The following is a 21,571-nucleotide window of genomic DNA, read 5'->3' on the forward strand; positions in this document are numbered from 1 at the left end:
AATAAAGATGGGTTTATTGATCAGATTTTACTGGATGCTGTCCAAGCAAACAGTCTTTCTCATGAGGGACTATGCTGTGAAGTACTGCAAAAGCTCTAACATAGCGATGTATTCAGACATTTTGTAAAACATTATGCTGTGTTTTATTTTCTTACAGTATTGGAGAATGACTATTAGATAAATAATAGAAGGAAAATTGGTCAATCATCTCCCAATCTGAGGTAGTCATAGAATGTATTAATCTCTTTTTCATGGGAGTAAGGTTCCCTCTGTTGACCTTTTGCTAAATTTTAGAGGAGGCATCCATTAGGGCATGTCCCACTACAACCTTACTGATAAAAAATGAAATAGAATTCTCTGTTATCGTACGCTTCAACTGCTATAAGTAAAGGAAGAGAGACTTTAGGCAAACAGTCTTTACTGTTCATGTATAATAAAAGAAAGAAAATATGTACACTGAAGCATGTTATTTTAAGAATTACCTAACATCTCATAATTTCTCTCCTTTTAAGAATTAAGATATGAGGGCATACTCTCTAATTAAATGCTCATTATAAATGAGCTCTAAGAATATAATTAATGTTCTCCATGAGTGTGTACAGTTTTAAATTAACTATTGATGTGTTTTGGATCTCTGATGTATTAAGAACTTCCTGGCAATACAGAGAAAATACACTAAAATTTATACATAATATTGTTGATTCATGAACATTATTATTTTATATGTGCCATTATAAACTACACCGGCATACTTTTTTTTACTTCTTGCATGTGCACTAAATAGGGGTATATGTATAAACAAGATATAATGAAATAGAATTCACTGGACGAGGTAATTAGACAGTAGTAAGGATTTGGAAATGTTTGTAAGATTTGATAATAATTTTAATTTCCTTGCTTACAATGGAAGCTGAGGTAAGATGAACATGAAAATGTAGATTCTATAATAAGAAAGCTTTAAAAGAATGAGGGAATGAGGCATCGGGAACACTGCTCTAGATAACTATGCGCTGTGTGAAAAGGTTATACTTCTTCCATTTCTCTTTTGAGAAATTAAAAAAAAAAAAAGAGGGGAAGAGGCAAAACCAAAACTTAATGTTTGAGAGAACAGATTTAGCCTCTAAAATAGTGAGAATAGTTGTGATAGTTGTGTAGCTCCTGAAAGGGCTGAAGAAAAAACAAAAACAGAATTTAAAGTCATAGAGGAATATTAAACAAAAGGAAGATTGAGGTTGGAAATGGCAAATCTAGGAGCAATGAAGTTCTCAAGTACTAGAAAGGAATAACAAGTTGAAATTCCAGTGTAATTTCAGTTTTTGGAAACACTATGGAAAATGAATAAATTCAGTCTGTGTGGGACATGAGTTACGGAAGAGCCACACATCAACTGTTCTGAAGGTCTTTCAATAACACCTCGTGGCCACTCAATTGAAAGACTTCAGAAAGACGTCTATAAGTTATCATAAACGTGTTTCTTGATTCATAGCAGCTCTGAATTAAATTTGAGTTGTGCATCTGTGTCCAAATATGAAAAAAATATCTGAGAAGGGGCATTAAGTGAAGTTCTGAAATAGGAAAGAAGTTTTGCATCACCTTTAGTCATATGCAGTGGTTTTGAAAAAAGAAGGTAATCAAACTTGTTTGTCACAAATCCTTTAAGCTCTTTTCAAGAAACAGTGTAGGAAGTAAATTCAATATATCATGATTGCTTTAATATGTGACAAGGTTATTTGCAAGCAAATATTGCTTTGATCAGACAAAGTAAAATGCAAATTAAGAAGGAAAATGTTGTGAGAATAGCAGAAGGATTACCAAATCTGGAAGTGCTGAAAGAATATCAACAGAAACATCTTACAAATTTTCTGACATGAAATTACGAAAACTTATGCCATGTGTCTGGCAAAACACAAGAGCATTTACTCAAATTTATACTTACTGCATACTATTGTCTTTCTGATTGTTCTTGTATTTGTTTATTGTTTAATGTTAACACTAGTTAAAGTCCTTAAATACAACATTCTTCTTCTCCAAAAAAGAAGAAAATATAATTAAACAAACTAGAATGGGCACATTTTCTATACCTTTGAGTGCAGTCATGTATTTTGCTGGGCTGTCTGGAAAAAAAATAGTCTTCTGGCCTGCAACTAGGGCATAAATGAGGTACATGCTTCTGTGTGTGATGTGATAGAGGCTGGGGCTATGAGCGTGAAATATGTGAAATGCACACTATGCACCATATTATTATTGAAGTATGGTATGGACTGAAAGCGGCTGATCACTGAATTGCTCAATGCAGTCAGTTTCATTCCTTTTGCATAGGAAACAAGGAAATGAAAGAAGAGAACTTTACAAGCAAAAATCAGTCTGTACTCCCTCCGAGTACAAATGCAAAAGTAATTCAGAAAAAATGTGTTAAGCATGGTGAAATGATTAGAAATTAAATTAGGACTGCTGGGACTGCTGAAAGAACATCAGCTGAGAAACATCATAAACATGTGGAAGTTGCAAGAATTTGCATCTTGGACTTTGCAAAGCAGCAGAACTCCTTATGATAATGATTTAGTAAGTAGATCGTCTTAGTGTGTAGGAAATGAATTTCAAACTCAGCTCTTTTCAGACCAGGACCAAAGCAACAGTTCTTTCCTACAAATGAGATTTAGGAACATTTCTTCAAACAGCTTCCCTTTGCTATTAAGTTTGAATAATTATGTTTAATAGTAGCTTGTCATTTGCACACCATGAATGAAAGAAAGAGAAATAGTTCTTGGAAAAAACAAACCACAATTAAACACTACATGCCCAGTAAAACTGGCGGGCAGGTGTTTCGTGTCATGCTGATGTATAATCTCACTTGTAAGACAAGTTCAATTTTCAGGGAACTTCATTGCCATCCAGACTCTTCTGTGGAAGTAGGCAGCACATAACAGCACCTGGTTCCTGTGATCTCTTCAAAGATATCATGCTAGCTTGGCAAGTTCTGTTTTCCAAAAAAAAGTCATATTGACTGGCATTAATTCTATACCCCTTCTTTAATCCTTCATTAATTGAGACTTGTAGGAATTATTCCATTATTTTGCTAGGATTGATGCTAGGCTTATAGGCTTTTAATTATCCAGCCTGTCTCATTACCCTTTAATAGCACTGGCAAAGAACATGTTTTCTTTCAGTCTTATGAAGTTTCCTTGGTATTTCAAGACCTAATGAAAAACGAATAATGACAAAGAAAATAATTATCAGTGGTCTGCTAAATTCCTTTGCTTGCTTTTTAAAAATTCTTAGGCACGAAATCTTTGTACCATCTCATTTTAAACAGTGTAGCTTTAGTAAGCAGTTTTTAACGTTCACCAGTATCTTTGTTAGAGTCAAAAGTATTCCTTCAGGTGAGATTGATACAGCATCTTATTTTTTTCTCCCAGAATAAAAACACAATATAAATGTTACATACTTTTTCTTTCTGCATTGACAGTTTTCCTATGTTATTTAGTTATGAACAAATTCCATTCTTGATTTATTTATTTTTTTATATTCCTAAATATTTAAAAATATACCGTTTTCATGTGTGCCAAAGTGTTCTGGGTGGATTAGAATGATGCTCTGTGCAGGAGAAGCTTCATACATATGAAATCCAAGTTAACTGAAATTTATGGAAATGTGAGGCACTACCTTGGGTTAACAGACATCTTAACAGGATTTACTAGCTAAGGGGTGCAGCTCACAGGATCACAAGTCATCGTGGATCTCTGGCAGCAATTGTTTGTATCCACCAAGAATGCACTATGACATAGCTTTAATTTTTCTATCTGTAGAAGAGCAAGGCTTCCTTTTACCCATTTATTCTACCCTTAAAATTCGTTTTCATTCTTAAAAATATTAAGAATTGCTGCCTAGTACCTTCGAATGGAAAATGATTTACAGAAGAATGTTGTCTGTAAAATCAGCTGTCCATCATCAATGGAAGGCACACTTTTTTTCCTCCTACTTAAGTATAGGTATTTTCATTTGTTTTTCTTCCATCATAAGGTATTACTCTGACTTAAGAGATTTGCTACAAATATGTTTTTTATTGGACTTGTGATTTTATATTCCATGTCCTTCAGCACTCAGATATAGATAACCTGATTGCTTGTAGCTGAGGTGAAGTATTCATTTAGTTTTCAAGCTAGAAGTTATCTTTAATTACATTCCGTCTTTACCATATATTATTCCTTCCTGCTGTGTTCTCTCTCTACTGATGTGCCTGTAGAACTCTTAGATTTTACAGATGATACTGAAATGCAGGCAGACTCAGCATGTCTTTTAGTAATTCTCACTTTAGTAATTCTCTTTCATCTCTTGGCCTTCTCAGTGTACCTTTCCTTGAGTTCCTTGCTCATCTTTCATACCCTCTTTGGGGTGATTTTTCACTAAGTAGGAAACTCCATGCGTTTTTCTGTCCTGTGGCCTTAGGGTACACATTATACATAGTTGTAGCATGTCTAATTCAAAGAGTGAGGAGATGTGACATTACAAATCTCTGTGCTCCATATACCAGTTGAATTCCTAGCAAGTTGACTTAATTTCTCAAATTTTGTCCTTTTCAAATACACATCTTTTATTTACCTTTCAATTCAGTTTAATAGCCAAGTTTGTCTAAATCCTGTTTTACTTTTCCTTCCAGTTTTCTACAATCCTTTGTTTCTGACTTATACTTACTGCTCAGCTTCTCATTTTCTATCCATCTTTTTTTCTTTCCTTCTTTTTTTTTTCCTTCTTTCTGAAGCTGCTCTACTAAATGAGATTGAGCGTTTTGCTTTGTTTACAATAGCCTTATAGATACTATTAGGTTTTTGTAGCCATCTTCCTAGCTGGTGATTTTTAGACACCTGATGAAATGTTCTGGAATGACTAGCAGTTATCATCCATGTTTTTATATTCACAATATTTCTGTCTATTTTACTTTAAATAGTCTTTACTTTTCTAAGGTTGTACTTCACAATGCTCTCTTTGCATGTTCCTACATAAAATCTAGACTGGGATTTTTCACCTGTCAAAGTAGTGCTTTTCCTTCTCCTACAGATAGAAGTCAGAGACTTTATCTACATTAGCAAGTAGTCCAAGAGGTGGAAAGCAAATCCAAAGAATGAACCCAGCATCTGTAACACGGGAGTCCTGGGTGTTTATTTCAGACTATTTCTAATCCAGGCATGTTGCTTGAACAACCACCAGTGGCATCTTTCATTTAATTTCCTCCTAAAAGAATCCAGTTTGTAAACTCTGAGGCTGCTCAGTCTTATGGCTACAGCAGAGTGGGCAATACTTAGAAAGCACGTTCCTGGCCCAGACTAAAATGCTAATGTAGACGTGTCCATGCTGACCTCTAGTGTCATTGATGCTCAGAGCCGATGCTACCTAGCATCTAAGATGGGATTTCTGCCTCCAAATGTCTGTATCCAAACGTTCAGCATAGCTTGCTTCTGAGTTTTCAGCAACTTGAAAATACAGTTTTCCAGTAGGTAAGATTTTTCGGTAATAGAATAGTTCCTTTACCTGTTTCTTTTTACCTATGTAGCCATGCAATGATGTGGATGTGAGCATCCACAAAAACAGCGTTCTGTTTTATGGTGAAGATCAGGAATATGCTACCCACTGCATTTTTGTATAAACTGCATTCCATTTCAACAAAAAGTGAGAAAAAAATAATCTATCCTGGAACAAAAAAGTCAGTGTGAAGAACTAGATATGAGTTGGCTTCAAGCCAATCCTCAAAGTCCAGGTGATTTAGGAGCTTGTTTCAATACTAGTCAACCAATTCTGACAACTCTCTCTAGCTGAGGATGCAGATCAACTCTAGTTTTTGTCTCAAGTAGTGGAAATTTAAAGAATGAATCTCAGCAAGTTTCTGCACTTTAGCTTTGCTGAGCAAAGCATTTGTGTTCTCAGTAATGATAAACAGCAGTTTGGGAAAAGGCTTCTAAATGAATCATCACTCTATAATAATACTAATTCAGAAGCCGAGGTAACTCGAGAGCTGTTTTTGTCTACACACGAGCTATAGGATGGAGTAATGTGCTTCCCACACAACCTGGTGATGTGTGTTCTGTCTGATCAAGGGCAACTTAAAAGACACTGCAGACTTCCAGTCCCTGCTCTTCTGACCAAGATGTAACAGAAATTTCTTACTATAACAGTAGTATTTGTAGCAAGAATATCTGTCCTTCGGAAGTCTGAGTCTACCAACTGATTTCACTGGTCAGATAATCCCTCTCAAATTAGAGTGATTTTCTTTTGCTAACAGTATGAGCTTGGTTTCAAGAAAGAGTAAAATAAAGCATACCATGATTTATCCAGTTTTTGAGAACAGCATAAAGCAAAAACATGAAATAATTATTCAAAATATAGAAAATACAAGCCTAGATCTAGAGCTAAGCCTGTCTGCATCTTTAGCTCTGAATAAGTAATTTTTAATTCATAATATTTTACTGTTTCATCTCCTCAGCTGACATGCACTTCATCCCTTTCACTGATTTTCATTCTTGCTAAGAGCCACTTAGGAATAACTCTAATCAGTTGAAAAGGAGCAACACAATTCTCTAAAGCATTAAAATAGGCTAAAATTAAATTGCACAGCAATACAAAATTAAACTTATATGTTAGGAAACTCAACATTTCAAATGCATCTGGGATTGCTGATATGTGAAGTCAGACATGCAAGTGCACATTTTTTTTCCTTTTCTGATTCTTGCATCTTTTCTTCTGTGTCCATCTAACAATAAAGGATAAAAAAGTGCAAACTCTGAAGAGTGTCTCAAAAAGAAAGCAGTTACCATTATAGTACCTTCCTTTTACTTCCACTGTTGTCTTCACATTTTCTGCTCAAAATTCCAGGCCATCTAACATGAAGAAGTAACTTTCAAAGCCTGTGAACATATAAAGAAGCCAAAACTTTCTAATGTTACAAATTACTTAAGTATGAAAAAGATAAAGGTATATAATGAATGATTTATTAAGTGATGCAAACTTCTTAGGAATTTAAGCCCTGTTATTAAAGCCAGGATACTTGAGCCTGTGGCAGAATTTGAGAAGCACTATTATGCAGTGTACTAACAATCTAGAAATAACATGTAACTTTTGGATTCCTCATTGTTCTTGTGAAAACTACACAGACTAACACTTTTTTTTTTTAAACCATCAAAGTCCAGGGTCAAATTATTTGTGTTTTAACCAATCATTTGGCATATCTCCATTGTTAGTAGGCAAAATCCATAGCTTTTTCCTTCTGGAATTTTGCATCATTTCAGATTTTATTAAGAATTTATACATTTATATTAACATCTCTCCCCTGTACTAATAGTTCTTTTTTTTCTTGGTTAGAGTTACTTGCTAGTATCTTATGATCTTACAATCAAATATATTTGGCCTTTGCTCTTTCTGTAAATATCTTCAATTACAGTATATTACAGTAGGAGTAGGGTTTTAGCTTTTATTTTTTATTCTACATTCCCTTCCCCCCCCCCCTTTTTTTTTTTGAAATATTGCTTAATAAGGATTTGCTGATACACCTATATACGTATTATTTATCTCAGAATATAACTTCTGTTAAAATAATTCTGGGTATGTATTTGGATTAAATTAAGTGTGATATTTCATTTAACTCATTTCATTTAGCATAACCTAAAAATTTCTTTAGAAAACCATTTACTTAAAATGGCTGACACAAAGCAAGGCAAATCTTATATGTATTCTGAAAGTGTTGATAAATCACCTTTTTGTCTGTATTCTCTGGTACTAAATGACATATTCAGGTTTTTTGCCCCTCTTATTTTTAATAGTTCAGATTAAAGGCTTGACAACAGAGGCTGAAAACTCTGTGAAACACTCCCCAGTTATCAAAGATCAAATTCATAATAATTTAAGGAAGATGATAGAATGTCTGCTTATAGTAATGGCAGTGCTGGAAGTGATCAAGAAAATGATACCTAAATAGCAGCAGCTGGTAGATAATCCATAGTCTGATCCTAAATTATGTCACTGCTTTTTGCTTTCATACCTGCCTGCAACAAAAGGGAGAGGAAAGTGGTCTTTTCCAGCTTGCTAATAGATCTGTGAACGCCTGATGGCGAAAAAATGACTTGATAATATACTGCTTGATGACAGTAACTGAACATTGTAGAAGTAGCGTGAAAACAAGCATGCTATTTTGATTCATTAAAAAAAAAAAAAGTTATTACATTACATATCAATTGCAGCTTTTATTCTGTAGTGAAAACCATGTAAGTGGAATACCTCTTTTGCCAGAAAGCTGTTAATTTTATTACTGGATTGGTATCAAAGGGAAACTCTGGCATCTCAACTTGCCTTGTGAATTGTTAACCCCAGCTGGTGAGGTAAGGCTTTTAATTTCTTCTTAAGGAGATCATTTTCTCTCTAACTGGCATACTTTTCTTGTGCTGGATCAGCTCTAGGTAGGCAGCCCCAGACCTTTCCAGTACTTCAGGTGGCCCGGGGATGTGGCCACAGAACTTGCAGAGAAGTTATTCTACTGGGGGACCTCACACCATCTCCTTTCAACTTATCTCTGATGCTTTCTCAGTCTCACTCTGACATCTCACAGGTGTCTTTTTCTTAGTATCAGCCACTCCCTGTTCTGCCTGGAGGGCAGAGTCAGAAGGCACCAGTTAGCAGCTGCAGCAGATTTTCTGTGGCATTGGTTTTAAGGGTTGGGCTTTGAAATGTGCCATGCCAGGGCTGTGCTTACTCAGACAACCAATATTGCAGTGTGTGTTTATGTAGTGAAGTTGAAAGAATATCACAGTGATATTGATAGCCTTATTTTTCAAACCAGGGACAGGTTATTTGTCTTCAGTTAAAATAGACAAACCCAAGCAAATGTTTCTAATTCTGTACTCAAAAAATATATTGAATTTTAAATGGTAATTGAGCTTGGCTTCATTATTTGTAAAAACAGGTCATATTTGGAATGGAGTTTTGAAATTTGTGTCTGTTTACTGATTTGAAATGGAAGATGCCCCCTGAGTTTCTTAACCCTCAATTCAGGCCCTGCATTGTTAGCTGTCTTGGGGTGGAAATTGTTGGGTTTAGACAAAGGGGCATTTGTTACTTACTGTTGTTTGAAGAAACTGCTGTGACTCCTCATGAAGAATCAAACACTACACAACTGTGTAAAGAGAGCAATTTGTAAACAACTTAAAGAATGAATTAGTTCTGCAAATACCAAAAAATAGCTCTAAAGGTCAAGATAATTTTGATTTACAAGCGAAAAGGACTGCAGTGTATTGTTTTAGGACTTTTTAGGAGCCAAAAGTTCTACTAATTAAACAAAAATCACACGAAGCCATAGTCTTTGGTTCACGTTTATAGATATTTTATGCACATTCCAACACTAGTTTAATGATATCTAGAGAGACATTTCAAATAGTTACATATTTTGGCTGCTCTCCTGGCAATAATAAAAGGAATTAAATTTAATTATCTGCATGACTAATTAGTACTTCAAGAAGAAGTTATAATATTAACTTTGGCTGAATAGTTAAAATGTTGGATCATATGAATTAAGAAAAGTATTTCTACTCTGTTAGATACATTTCTGGGTAACAATATACTTCAGGAGATGGAGAGCTGAAGTTAGGTAACAAGAGTAGAAGTCTTTGCAACCACATTGCTGTGAATGATTGAAAGTATCACTGTTTCAGGGTGTGCTGAGAATGTTCATACATGTTATGAAAGATAGGCATGGTCAAGCCAAAAGTGGACTGAGGAAAACAACTGTCAGATACCAACAACATCAAGAAACAGATAGGGATTAGAAAACTGTGGCAGTGGAAAAGATGTGCTTAAAAATGATTCCACGTCAAAAGTTTTGGCCAAGGTATTTTTGCAGGATGGAAGGGAAAGGAAGGCCTTTCACATTTTCAGCACATCTGCACTTAACAGATTACCAGCTGCGAAGTGCCTTGACACAAGAACAACCCAACATTTCTGTAAAGTTTTAAATTAAATTAAAATTCATGCAGGTATGCTTATACATGGCTATGTGAAAGACAAAGAAACTTACCACTTTCTCAGTTACTAAGTAAGTTGTTATGGTTGTAGTTATATATCTCCTGCATGTACAGCATTGTCTGTAAAATCACATCCGTTTTGGGTGCAAAATTTGTGCAGCAGTATGTTGTTTGTCAATTACAATTATTTTCCATTCACAGTTTTCTCTCCACAGTTGTACTGGCAAAATGGTTTGTGTGGCTACACTGTGGACTGAAACAGAGTGCTTTAAATATATATATACATATGTTATTTGGTAGGCTGTCTGTTCTGAGACTCATTTGGAAAAATGATCAATGATCAGTGGAAAGGACGGGAGTCCCAACAGTTGATAGTGCAGAGAACTACCGCCTGAGTCATCTGTTCAGTAACGCACTGATTGAAGAGCAGGAGTTAACAAGTACCCCTGACTTTGCAGTAATGAGCTAGTGACAATTATAAGGCACTTAAAAACAATTAATCCCACCCATGATGCTTTTGTAGTATTCATGTAGTTTACCTGACTGAATGCAGACAGCAAAGCCGTGGTGGGTACAATTCATTCACCTAATGATAAATGTCTATGATATTAGTATTTCTACCTGTGCTACCTTTCTATGCAGGAGAGGGAAATAGGCAGCAGAGGAGGGTGGATTATCTGACATTCCTTTGAAAAATACTTCAAGACAGCAATTTGAAATTTTTTTATCAGTTGTGAAAACTTAGGTGCGGATAAATTTTTATTTTAGCAGGTGCACTGATACGCACTCTGAAGCTAGTCTGAGACACAAACAAAATATAGTTTCCTAGCTACATATAATTTAAAAGCATACACAGTTGTTTCTCTTAAAGAAAAGAAAAAAAAAAAAGAAACAAACACTTGTTGAGTGAATTCAGAAAACTCATGGTGATGAGTATCATCAGTGAGTTGTTGGCCTAATGCTGTCTGTTGCTACATTCTCCTCACTGGGTATAAATAAACTTTACCTTTTCTTAGCCTAAGTTTTAGTATTTCTATGTGCTTCAGAAAGATACAAGATAAAATATATCTAAAGAAAAAAATAGTTATCTAAAGATAAAAGATACCTAAAGGAAAAAAAATGAATTTTAGCTGCTATTTCCATTCTAAATGTTTTCTCTCTCAGATAACTTAGAAAAACAATTTATTTTACATGTTATAATAATGTTTGTTGGTCAGTGCTTAAGAAGAAATAAAAGAAGGAGCCATATTCCTGACTGTAAAATCCTGTAGATTAAATTTTTCCTTTTATTTTCCAGGACAAAACCTGTGCAATGCCCTGGTCTCACTTAAGACTTTGAAATGAGTAGTAGACTTCTGATTGAGAGGAAATGTACACACATACAGGAGTTGTGCATGGCACTTGTAAAAAAATCACAAATATATTTTGCAAAGATTCTGTCATCCAAGGGCAGGATACAGTTATGTGCAGTGAACAAAAGACCATGAGGAAAGGCAATGCTAAGATTTTTTTATTTTTAAGAACCAAAGCATGTTTAAAATGTAATAGAAAGAATGGTGATTTTTGCCAAGTACTTGCCCCAGAAGACAGAAGGGCAAATTATAGACAAGTGCTCTGGTTAGTACTGCAGAAATAAAAGCTTAGATAAAAACCAGAGGAGAAGTACAACACAAAATTAGAATAGAAATGTAATCCTTTGATTTTGTCTGTTTGCATTGTAAGTACTGGTATGATCCTAGATGTAGGCTGTTAGCTGCTGATAAAGTAATGCTCACAGACAGAAAGAAAATCTGGCTGAAGAGAAGAAAGGGAGTCTCTTGAGATAAGGAACTCCTTTGTCTGGAAAAGACTTGCAGTGTTGCTGTAGTTCTTTGGTGACAACATCTTAATATCCAATTTAGTTTTAAACTCGTAAGACTCTCTATCTCCAGATAGTTCTGATATAAAGCTGTAACATAAAGATTAATTTTTGTTGTAAAAGATCAAGGCTTCTGTAGCTGTGGGTCAGTTCTAGGCCTTACTCCCTCCATTCCTGTAATCATTGCACAGCTCAGCTTTCTTCAGTTCCTTTTCCTGAGCTTTGCTCTTTGAGGACTCTTCTTCATTCCCTTCTCTGTCCCCAGCCTGTTAACTGGCTCTGGAGTGGGACTTAACCTCTGAAACACCTAATCTTCATAATTATTATCAAACATCCAGATACCATTATTACAGGTGAGACAATTGAAAATTACATATTCTTTCTAGTGTTCTTCTGGTTTCACCATACTCAAACAAGGAAATAAAGTGAAAATCTTTTAGAAATGAATTTAACAGTATCTAAAACTAAGTTACTGTGAGGAGTTTCAACATAGCACGCTGTATTTGAAGTGTGCACTGTACTGCAAATTCAGGAAATATAGTAAAAAAAGTTAATAATTAGGAAAATACAAGTCAGGTGAACTTTTTTGTTCTCTCATTTGTGCTTCTTTTTCAAAAAGAAAGTTGTAAGGGTTTATTTTGTTTTCTTATGAATATTTAAAATATTATATTATTCATATTTATATTATTCTCATTCATTTGTTTTAATTCTTTCATCATACATAAATGTGATTTGCATGAAATATGCTACTGACACTGTGAGGTACTACCTGTTTTCTGGGCAGCAGATGGATAGGTGAAAGAGGAAGATTTTTGTTTTCTTGTGAATGTCTTTTTTAATGGGAACAATGGCAGAGTTCATAGAAAAACAGGAAGTGCTTGTCAAAAGGATCATACATTCTTGCTCTACAATTAAAAGTAGCTAATCTCCAGTTTTCATCTTTTCTAATTTATCCCTATGAGTTATTTTATCAAAGTGAGAAAATATTTCTGAAGAACAGCTTAGTGCTTATTTTCTCTCTGTATCTCCTCATCTTCTGAGGATGCCTTCTATGCTGCATTATAGAAGATGCAATTTTTAGGAATGGATGTCCTCAGGTCCCCACTCCCCCAAAACATATTGTGATACTGTTAAACAGTGCAGATGCTTGGTAGTACATGTAGATGCAGTACTAGACCTTGACACAAGGGCTTAATAACTCTAAGTAGCTTGGGGTGGGAAGTGTTTATAAGACTGATAAGTAGAGAAAATGTACACCTGGGAAGCAAAATAGCTGATGTGGTTGCAAGTGCTGTTAGCTCCATGTATTTTGGTGCACTGTTGCCTCCAGCTTCCCTTCTGTTTTGGGTGTGTATTTAACAGTGCATTGAGATGCCGCCAGCCTGTGAAATATATATATATATATATATATTAGTTTGTGTGTAAAACTCTATGTAACTTGTTCCTAAAATAATGGCTGGTGTTTCTAAAGTTTAAGTAATCTTGGAATCAAATTTGTGCTCAGTCATGCTTCTATTTATACGGAGAGTTATCTAACAGTACTGAATTTCTTTTCCTTACTAAGCAGGAATTGAGTTTGTTAGCATGTATCTTCTCAGCTATCTAAGTTGTGCAGGTAATGCTGATTATCTAATTAGAAGCTTCACCTCTAACAAGACTTTTTTACTTATTGCTTTTGATAGATGTTGAAGGGTTCAGTTCTGAAAATATAACAATTAAAAATAAACAAACCTGAAGGTGAACTGTAATAGTTTACATGAGCTACACTGGATTTAGAGATTTGGTGAGGTATCACCATGTAGACAGAGCAGGAAGGTTGAAATGTGTTATAAATATTCAACTTCAAAAGTAAATCATTAGGATTTTGTAAAGTCCTAAGCACACTTTGTAGGAAATTGAAACTTGTATGCCGTGTTTGAAAGTTAATTGGAAGTGCTCAAGTTAACGGATTTTAAAGCATCAGCCAAATATTTAAGAAGGTTCTTACAGAGCTATTTTGATCAAGTAGGTAAGAAATTGATCACGTTTTTTAGACCACACTGAACTAGACCTTCTTTCTGTAAAATGTATGCCTAACGTAGGTACCTTTCTTGCATCTTTCTAACGTATCACCAACGAATGCTTTATAGTATGAAGATAATTTAGTTACAGGCTCCAGTTGGCAATAGTCTTGAATAGCTACACTCTTAAATCACAACATGCAGGTTTGTAGCTGCCATGCCTGTTTTATAACATTAATATTTACTTTTTGTGTGTTTTCTGAAAATTGTCACGGTTTAAAATAATAATAAAAAGTATATATATATATATATATATAATCTTTTATTAACAAATGACACAGTATGAGAATCTTCCTGCTGCTTTCGTGTTTTATTACTGAATCTTTTAAAAGTAGAGATTTAACAGTAGAGGTTCAGTAAATAGTTGATTATCCTCCTTTCTAGATCAATCAGAATAACAAATAGGGCAGAGTACAAAAGTTATCATCTGATCCACTTAGAATCAAAATAAATTATTTAAAAACAGTATCTAGTTGCTTCAGTTGTACTATATTAAAACAACGTTGAGGTATGAGTTAGAAAGTCAATAAGTAGAAATACTTTAGGGATTCTCCCCGTGTTTGTGAGTACAACTGTAAACATGGATATATTTCATGTTGTCCTACAAGACACAAACTTAAACTCTGTTGAAGACAAAAGTATCTGGTAGCTCTTCTGACAATACTATCTAATTTTAAAGGTACACGTGGATGTATTTTCATGTATTTTTACTCTTTGAGTTGTGGTATTTATTTATATTTATTCTCAGAAGTGATGTAGTGTTTGTGTTCTGACTTCTCTAGTCGTTTTTGTTGAAACTTTGTGAGCAAACAAAAGCCAGATATGAATAATTTCTCTTGATCTATTCCCACTTCTTACTTTTTAACAAGGGAAATATTCACATCTCTGGCATCTGTGATGTGTGGATTTTTTTTTTTTTTTATGACAATCTGTTAATTACCTTTGGGCTCAAAACTGATGAGGAAAAAAAACAGGTCCAAAGAGCACTCGAGATTTTAGGCCTTCATACTTCCAGCACGTGATAAATAAATTGTAATTCTGTAAATTATGTGTATTTGTTACCTCTTTTTATGTATAGAATTTAAGGGTACTTTGTCTTGTATTCAAGTAGACATCAGGGAATACTAATTCTAACTAGCAGCTGAGAGAGGAAAATCCTATTTCTGTTGTGACCTGTTGTGGAGAGCCCTGTTAATGTCTGAGCTGCATCCCCTGGCCTACTCCTGCAGGCCGTCACCGCGCTGCTTCCACCACACTCCTGTTGCAGCCTGTCTGGGAGGGAAACTCTGCACGGAGGAGGAGGAGGAGGTTTTTCTTCAGAGCTCTTTGAGCTGAGGAAGGTGAGGGAAAGCAGGCAGGTGAAAACAGGACCCCCAGGCCTGATTTTGGCCACATCTGAGCTGAAGTACGGAGCTAAGTGGGTGAAGGGAAGTGGGATGGGGCATGAGGAGGAGGTTATAAGGGGCTCATAGGGCTCCTCTCAGGCCTGGGGCAAGGCTGTGTCAGAGCAGGGCATGAGCTGGGCCTTGCATCTGGCTCCACCCAAGGCTCCATACCCAGGGCTTGGCATCCAAATGGCTACACGGAAGGGTTGCAGCTCTTTGTTGAGAAGTAGTGCTGAAGCAGTAATGGGGACTAGTGAGCACAGGATGTTCTCAGCCAAACAAGGAAGCAAAACATTCTTTAAATGTAATTAAGTACTAAAACGTGCAGTGGAGCAGTGATGTCAGCCTGAAAGCATGTATGCTATAAGCTTATATGAATGATGAGTTCACTTGACTGCAGGATGGTAGTCTTGACAGACGTTCCTCAGGTAAACATAAACCCAGCTGAAAACAGGCTGTTGTCTAGTGATGGCATCATCCTTGTTTGAGAATAAGTTGTGAGGAAAAAATGGTCTTTTTTCTCTAAAACTGTCTCTCTGAAGGATGTTTTCCTGATGCAGTGGTCAGGTCAGTCTGCATTACTGTTGAATCCAATACTAGCAAAAAGCATAGCTATTGTCTCTTTGGACTTAGTACAGTTGGGCATCTCTGAAATAATCTGAAAACTTGCAGGTAGGATCGTAACTTGTGAACACACAGCAATTACTTGTTGGGACTCATACCTTTCTAGGATAAGCTAGGCTGAATAGTCACCTCTCCTGACAGCATCTCTGCGTCCACATCTTCCTTTCTGTGCCATCATCACCTGGCTTTGGAGAAGGCAACAGGGGAAACATAGGTTCCTTGATATTCCAGTCAGTTCTGCCTGACTCAAGCTAAGAATACACAAGAGGAGCAGGAGCAGCCTCACATAAAAAACTAATTTCTGGCAAGGTAATCAGAGTCTTTCCGGATGCACTATGTGGTTCTGGGAAGAGTTCTGAGGGACTCTGCCAGCAGTACGGATTTGGTTTGCACACTTATATCAGCCTTGCACAATGTACAAGAAATAATAAAAGCAATGCAAGATTAACCACCAGGTCAACTCGCTGTGTATTTTCATATAGTCATAACGACTGTACCAATATGTAATTTTTATGAAAATCCGCATGTAGATTTTTTTGAGCTTTTTGTGCTACTATGATTGGCTTTGAATTAATTCAATGATATGTATTTCCCTAGCATAAGGCAGACTATTTGAACTCCGGTATAAGACTTACTAATGAGTTAGTGTTTCAGACTCCTGTGTGCATAGCTGATAAGCTACTATCATCCATGTTTTGGTCAAGGTGATGGTAGAATAGAAAAATATTGCTGCCAGCAGTACCACAGGTAGTCTCTTGTGCACTAGGAGAAAAAAATAATTAAATCTAAGCTTTCTAAAAAGATTCACAGCTAACAAGGCTTTTTCCTTTATACCCAAGTTTCATATTTCTCAAACAGATTGCTTGGATACTGAGATGAGTAGGCTTAAAATACCATTTGTCCCTACTGGAGTCTCATTCTGGGAAGAGACCAATGTAAGAGACCACTGATTTCCTGGAAACCATATTTCCCAGAACTAAACAGCACTTTTCTTTTTTTTCTTTTCCTTTCCGTCCTTTCCGTCCTTTCCTTCCTTTCCTTCCTTTCCTTCCTTTCCTTCCTTTTTTTTAAAATATGGCTGATATTAAGACACTTTAAAAATTATATCATTGCTAATAAGAGATATTTTTTAAAAATTAATTTTATAAGTGGACTATTGCCAAAGTTTGTCTGTATTTAGGGAAAGGCTTTAGCTTACAAAAGGAGGGGGGGGGGGGGAATGCTTATTTTCCATTAGTTTTTCTGAAGAAGTAGGGCTCATGTGTTCTTGCTGTCTGTTCACCCATTGCAGGTTTATACCTTCAGGTCAAAAAGAATAGTGAAGTTAACCAACTTTATTACTAAATTCTTTTTATACAGAGGTGATTAAGAAGTGGCATGAGACTTTAGAAATATTTAATCTAAAATTATTTTATGAGAATATGTAACAAATGATGCATTCAAACACTAAACTATTCACAGACACTGTTTTGAGTAGTAAGGCTGAGGTGATGATGATTACTCTCTCCTGGATGTAGTTATTTAAACTAGTTTTTGGTTCTTTAAGTTAACTCAAGGTTGTTTTTTGTTGCTGTTTTGGTTTTGCTATTAAATAAGCTTAATGAAATAAACAATTGAATAGAAATTAGAAGGGCGTTGCACAGCAGAAAATAACTGCAGGGGAAATGTTTTCATAGATGTAGCAGCTGCAAAGTTCCATTTACTTCTTGCAACTTCCTTGCATGTGCAAGTCAGTCAACTGGAAAACAGCTCCACAGATAATTTAACTAGTTTTAGGTTTTCATTTGTATTCACACAACTACCTAACTACATGTCTTTCATGAATTGTACTTCTATGGCACTTTTTAAATGCTTATATAAAATCTGCACAATATAATGTTGTGATTCCCACTCCTATGAAGCCTATTCATACCATATTTTTAAACCTTTTTTTTTTTTTCTTATGTCTTAAGTCAGGTTTTTCTAGTCACTTTGCAGTATTCATTTTGCTTATGTATTCTGACATACTTTTCTGTGCATATAAATGTACCGATGATTTGTATTGTTTTTTCTCTGCCTTGTTACTAATCAAGACTGAATGTAGAGACATTTTTAAGTTTTTTTCCCTACTGTTCTAGGCAAGTTATTCTAAAGTACAAAAAGAAAAAAATACTCTTCTGACTATCCTACAGCTGTATGTAACACATGACCCGGTGCTCATTAACATACCTCCTTCATAGGTTTTTTAACATTTCAGAAACAATAACATATTTTGAATTGTTATCACATGCATTTGGTGAGCATTTAAGTCAAGGCTCCTTGAAGTTCAAATATTGTATTACACAAATCAGTTAACTTCATTAATATATTACAATCTCAAGCATCTGTTTAGAAACGTATTTCTTGATAAATACTACTGTTCCGGTATCTTCATCTGGAATATCAATATTCAGAAGCCTTCTTACATTCTTAACTTGCTGATTGCATCTTTCCCTTACAGAAAATCAATTACTGTTACTTACAGCAGCAGAATATTAAAAAGATACAATCAAAGCTTGAATTTCATTCTCCAGTTTAATTTCTGGTTGCTGAGGGTGTACATGTCTTTTGTGCCCTTTGTTTAAATTCCCTTTGGGTTTCAGATAAGGTCACAGGTGTGCTGCTTTATTCCAAAAAATTAGAATGAATGTGAAGGTACTTCTTTCTCTGAGATCTCTCATCATCCCTTGTAACTGTTTCCCAAAGAGTACTGCAGCTGTTGTTTGTGTTTAGTTTGCTGTATTGATTATCTTACAAAGCAGTAACACTATAGTATTATGAATTTCTATGAATGGAGAGATATTGATAAAATAAATGAATGCAGAAGTATTCAGTACATTTTTTTTCAGGTTTATTACGTCTCTGTTTGTAGGAAGTAAATCCCTGTGTAGACAGTCATATTTTGTGTGAGGGGTTTACCTTAATCTGCTACCTGGTGATGAAAAAGGATGGTAACAGCACTGTTCCTGGAGTCTGTCTGGTGCTGTGCTTTTGTCTGTACATGGAACTGGTGGAACTATCTAACTTTAATGGAGAGCTTTTAGTGATAATTATTAATTAAAAATTGGCATAGGTTGCAGCTTTCAATCATATTATGTGAAAGCCTTTTTTTTAAATATGTATTTCCTGATAGACAATTTCATCAAGTATGAGAGGGCTTTTAAGGAGCTCATATTTGCCATCAAATTATATATAGAACATGACCTTTCTTAAGTTTTCTAATGATTCTTCCCTAATGGAGTTAGTTTTTCCTGTGATCAACTGAATGTGACTTAACTTTATGCTTATTGCTTCTAAAGTTTGTGAGTAACATCATGCTAGTCCAGCCTGTATTCTGAGGGTAATGGCAGCAGTTACTTATCTCTGTTTCTGTTGGCTCCCTCCAAAAGTTTGCTTTTTCAAATACAGGCAAAATTAATCTGAAAAAGAGTATTGTAAGTATTAGCCTAAATTAATCAAAAGCCAAATCTGTTTTCTAATGTCAGGGGGAAAAAAATGCTAAAAATATAGGAATGTTTTTGAAATAGTATACATTTGGTAATATTTTTTAGATGAAGGCGTTCTGTTTTTCTGATCTTATACAACTGGAATATTACAGTCTTCAGTAACATATCACAAAATACGCCCTTATCAGTGAGTGACTAGGATGCTAATATGTTTCTTTCAGCTCAGTATTTGAGATAGTCTTGTTATGGGAGCTCAAAGCCTTCTATAATCTTTATTACATGGTATGAGGGCTTGTTGAAAAGTCTTACCTGTAGGATTTTTGTAAAATATGTTTTGTGTTCAAATGTGTTGCGTGTTTCCGTGCAGGCAAGATGTCACGCTATCTGTCTTTTATAATAAAATGTGCAGTGTAAGCAATATTGTCACAATAAAACATAGCTTACTTAAAGAAAATGCTGTAATTAGTTTTTAATTGATAGGGAAGTAATCTTAATGTTTCTTCTTAAGGAGAAAAAATTGGGGTAGCAAGGGAAAATGGAATTTCATCTGTCTGCAAAATGCTGGGAAGCCATAAATGCTTCAGTACTTAGCTGTAGACACATATAGAGGCAATTATCCTAAAAATGTTCTGCAAGACAGAAGCCACCTTCTGGTTGGAGTAGCTGAAGCACGGAGGAGATGACAAATTTGCAGTTAGAGGTCAGATGTCCTTGTCTGCAACAAGGACTCTTGCTTTTAGAATAAAAATACTCAGGTTATAATCTTATTCTTTTTTTTTTTCATTAAAAAAAAAAAAAGTAACGAAATGCACATCATGTTTAATGTGTAATATGTTATCTCAACAGTTGAAGTGAGATGCATTATTGATACCAATTCTTGTATTCAGTAGATGGTCACTAGATGGCATTCTTTGGGTACAGAATTTAAGGCGAAAATAATATATAATGTTTAATATTCAGCCACATTTCAATCCACTATTATTCATGCTTGAATATAAAAACTTAAGAAAGGACATGTTAGGGCAGTGGGAGAGATGGGGGAAGGAAGAATTTTGTTGTGTTATTTTAGAGGCTGCACTTTCTAAGCAGTGTGGTTTGCCTTGAATGCTAATAATCTGTATTTTTTTTAATACTTTCCTATTTACTGTATATGGAAATATGTTTTTAGATTATAGATGAATTCAGATGTATGAATCTGTTATGTTCTTTGCTCACAGTCCTCAGAGGCAATAATCAATCACTATGAAAAGTTCTAGGACAGATCACATCTTCCAGGCCCTTAAAACTGAAAGCAACTAATCAACAACATCATCTCTCTTTGTGGAGAACTGCAGGAAAGCTCTGATAATCAGAGGATGAGTACAGATACTTACTGGTATTGTCTCTTATAGGGTTGGGACAGTGTGTGCTTGTAATGCTGTGATAACCTGCTTCTCAGAAGTCCATCAGAAATTCCATTTAGACCTGAGGACTGTTTCTTGATAAAACTTGTGGCAAAACTATCACAGTGCTGCAGAACACAGGGAGCAATTAAAAGTATATTGTCCTAGTAAAAGCTGTAAGTATCAACTGGCTACAGGGCAATTGCTTTACCTCAGTCAGTGCCATATTTTAGGATGAATAAACGCAGTCATCATTGATTTCTTAGCTGTGTTTCAGAACTGACTCATCTATTTTGTTCTAATTCAGAATGAGAGATGAAGTATCTCAAGTGGCAATAAACACTGTTCTGCGAGTGCCGTTGAGTAACATCGGTTTACTGCAGGCGGTGTTCTCCAGGCTTGTTTGCCACTTGGTTTTATTGCCTCTGTGGCACAGGGGAAAGGGCTCGGTAAGGTGGAGCACTCTGCTTTACATGCTCTCTGCACTACCTGAATCTTTGCTTCAGATACTTTGATATATTGTTATTTTGATGGCCATCTTTGTGCTGATCTCTGATGTGCCCTCATCATAACCTAGCAACCTTGTAGTTTTGAACCAGCCACTAGCAAGGCTTTTCAGTTTAATAGCAAAATAATTTCTGCAGCAAAGCAAAATGGTGTTTGACACTCTAAACCTTAAAGATTTAGATACTTTATCGAGTCTTTATGTTTAAATAAGAAATAAAAATCTGTAATCAAAATTCTCATTATTTGAAGGCAATGTTAATCTCTTTCCTAATTCCATATAAAGACAAAGATAA

At 35.3% G+C, this 21,571-nt stretch overlaps 1 protein-coding gene and 1 long non-coding RNA gene across 9 annotated transcripts in view; one reads left to right on the forward strand and one right to left on the reverse strand.

The window, feature by feature from the left end:
- The window catches only part of SHANK2 (SH3 and multiple ankyrin repeat domains 2), a 354,395-nt gene that overhangs the window by 148,293 nt on the left and 184,531 nt on the right, over nt 1-21,571 (forward strand). The gene's annotated exons all lie outside the window — the stretch shown is intronic.
- LOC308196069 lies at nt 1,044-7,862 on the reverse strand. The gene is made up of 2 exons (XR_013952054.1): nt 7,742-7,862; nt 1,044-6,896 (listed from the first exon to the last, which is right to left on the reverse strand). It is a non-coding gene; the product is annotated as an uncharacterized lncRNA (long non-coding RNA).

The sequence above is a fragment of the Anser brachyrhynchus genome (assembly GCF_964034855.1).
Source record: "Anser brachyrhynchus genome assembly, chromosome: 5".
In the NCBI taxonomy this organism is placed as follows: Eukaryota; Metazoa; Chordata; class Aves; order Anseriformes; family Anatidae; genus Anser; species Anser brachyrhynchus.